This window comes from Cicer arietinum, chromosome 3 (assembly GCF_000331145.2).
Source record: "Cicer arietinum cultivar CDC Frontier isolate Library 1 chromosome 3, Cicar.CDCFrontier_v2.0, whole genome shotgun sequence".
NCBI classification, from domain to species: domain Eukaryota; kingdom Viridiplantae; phylum Streptophyta; class Magnoliopsida; order Fabales; family Fabaceae; genus Cicer; species Cicer arietinum.
This window is the reverse complement of record NC_021162.2, coordinates 39,134,452-39,138,068: the sequence shown is the minus strand read 5'-3', so window position 1 is coordinate 39,138,068 and position 3,617 is coordinate 39,134,452.

Below are 3,617 nucleotides of genomic sequence, written 5' to 3'. Positions count from 1 at the left end.
TAACGTATTTTTTCAGAATACATGTATATTAAACTTTTGTTCATTATATTTTTTAATATATTCATATATATTATAATTTTAAATAAATTTGTGTATTTTAATAATTGGAAGTAACTTTTTTAATAATTTTTAATATATTCATATTTTATATTATTTTTAATAAATTTGTGTATTTTCTGTCAAATAGAATATATATTTTTATTTGATCAAATCATATATTAATAGTATTATATAATTATTTAATTTATTTATTCTCAAAATTCATTAAATGTTTTTATTAAAAATATTGAAAATGAAAAAATTATTTGTAAAATTATACGAGTATGAAATGTTATGGCTTACTTGGTTTCCTAATAGATGTCATTATGAGTTTGGTTTTTTAAAAGATGTTATTACGAGTAAATTATTTATAGCTTACTCATATGAATGGTAGATATTGAAATTTTTAGGTATAGAAGTATATATAAATATGAATTCATGTCCTTAAAGGTATATAGATTTTTATTATATATGCATTAATTTAGTTTCGATGTATTTAAATATACTGACAAATAAATAGAAAGTAATTGATTGACATAAATTGAAAGTAATTATAAATGCATTATAATATTTTAAATGCATAATAAGGTGACAACAAAATAGATTTGGAGGTTTGTTTTATTATTAAATTTGATAATAATGTATGTAAGATTTCACGATTTCGAATAGTTAATATGAAACGACGGGAAGGACGTTGTCACTTGCTTTGCCTGATTTATACTGATTTATTATTGTTACCATATTGAGATAATACAAATAATTTGATAAAGAACATTTATGACTTATTTATGAGTGATTTAGTAGTTTTTTCCATTGAATTTATTGAGTAATTGAATTTTCAACGTAGAAAATCATTACTCCCCTAAGTGGAATAATATAATTGTTCATGAAAGGAGGATTGATAATGTAATATATTACTAAGTGTAATTGATAAATGTAATTGATAGTGTAAAATATTACTCCAAATAAAAAAAAATTATAAAAAAATTATGGAAAAATATAATGAGTAATTGAATTTTCAACGAATGAAATCATTAGAATAATTGTGTACGAACGTTTTCGAAGAGTTACCGTAGAGACGTCAAAATAGATGATTTCGAATCGAGACTCAGCGAGACGGTCGCCACTTTCTTTGGATCTGCATAGACAATGTGTCGAAATAATAATACTTTTGATGATTTGCGTAGGCCCATGTTGTACAATAAAATGTTATGTGTTGTTTTGTTTTATATTTCCATCTTATATAGAAATAATTATGAGTTGGTTGTTTTTAAGGGATTTGAATTATTTTTGTGGTGAAAACATTTGAACTTTAGTAAATTTTAATAAGTTGTGGTTAAACTTTCGTATAAATTTTCAAACAAAATTTGATTATGTTTTAGGTGATCAAGTAAATTTTATCTGATGGAAATTTTTTGAAACAAACTATAATTTTTAGAAAAAATTAAAATGTGGTTTCTTAACATGGTTTGTGATTTATTTAGGTTGAAATTATATCTTTGATGTTTTAAATATTAAATCATGAAGTTTGAAAGTACTTGTTGTTGATTAGGTAAAATAAGTATGTAAGGATTGTGTTGGGCCGTAGTTTTTTGTTTTTGTTTTTGTAGTTAGTAAGTGGTGATAATTGTGAATTTTTCGTGTGTGAATGAAATTAATTTAAGGTGAAATTATTTTCATGAAATTTTTTCGTGTGGTAATAAAATTTTAAGTAATTGAGTAAATTACTTAGTAAATTCATAAAATATTGAGTAAATTTTTTCTTGTTTAGTAAATTCATAAAATATTGCATCCTGAAAATAAACTACGATTGTCTGATTACATCATAAAATAAAACATGAAATTATAATTCCACAAGTTTGGAAATGATATTCTGGTGCTAAATTCATGTCTCATGTTCATCCATCTGCTAAATAAAAAATAAATGGAGTAAGATAAAAATATCTCAGTGAACTCTGAAAAATAAAGGGGAAAATAGTCTCAAATTAAAACTTTCACTTTTAATTTTTATAAAATTGGTAAAGATGGTATGACCAAACCTCAATCAGTTGATTGTTCTCATTTAACTGTTATGTCATGCCTGTAATAACCTAAATGTCCCATCATGAATAAGGCCATGCATGGTCCGATTAATGATATTGTACTAAACTTGAGATGTTTTGTATGAAATGTCTTTATTATTTCATATATGAAATGCATCATTCATCCACTCTAATTCTCCTAATCCGTAATAACCCCAAAATAGTTTATTTAAAAAAAATTCAGTGCCCAAAATCATCATATTAGAAGAAGTTAATGTAACATGACTCACAGTTTCAAATACACATTAGACGCAACTGCAGTAATGAGCAGAAATTGTGCTCGACATACATATTGACCTTAAATCTAGTTATGTGCATCTAGTTAAATTTTCCTAACATGTAATCCATTCACAAAAATCACACCCAGAGATAAACAACATGCACGTTCTAAATTAACAAAAATAAGCTAAAATTTTCAATGAAATTCCTATGGGCTAAATTTCCTTTTTCCTCGCTATTTTAGTTCTTTTCTTTCATTCCCCTTTTTCTCAAATAACTTCAGAATTTTGTAGTAAAATTAAATCCCCAATCTCACATGAAAAAAAAACTTTAATAAAAAAAAACTCACAGTTTGTGTTAAGGGAGAAGATGAAGTTCTGATTCAATTGGTGTTTGAGCTTCCTTTTTGTTGAATTGCAGCTTTGGGTCAAGTTCTCTAATTTTGGGTCTTTCTCTCCTGATTGAGTATGATTTCTAGGAGTGTAGGGACATATCTGGACATGTTTAAAAACAATTTATAGAGCTTGAAGACGCTTTTGAGTTTAAAGGATTTTGAAAATTAAGGAAAATGAGAGGTTTAGAGATTGAGATGATGTTGGGGTTTGCTCACAGTAATAGGAAGAAAAAGAAAACGTGTTTTGAGAAAAAAATGGTGATTTTTTTTTATAGAAAATAATATTTAAGTATAGTGGAAATATCTCTTTGGCCTTCATTTATCAAAATATTACCTTAGTGTCTTTTCTTACTTAATAAAAATTCAAACTAATTATTTTATTTTAAAATTAACAGTTTCATTATTTAACTTCTAGACTTAATAAAATAGATAGGTTGTTACATCCTCCACCACTTAATAAAAAAAATTGCCCTCAAAATTCAGAGGATTACCTATTGGAAAAGGTAAAGATACTTCATTTGGATGTCTGTCTCTGCTTCCCATGTTGCTTATTCTACAGAAGATCCTTCCCAGAAACCTTCACTAGAGGAATTTCTTTGATTCTCAATGCTTTTACACTTCTATCTATAATTTGAACTGACATTGGGTCATAAGATTTGACTTGAGTTGGACGAATTCATGACTCAAAATTTGATAAGGGTTAGGAATGTATTTCTTTAACTAGGAAACATGAAAAACAATGCGTAGATAGATAAATTGGGTGACAAATCTATTTTGTATGCAGAGGGACCTATCATCTGTAATATTTGAAAGGGTCCAACAAAACGAGGGTTTAGCTTATTGACCTTTAACACTCTTCCAATACCAATAGTGGAGGTAACTCT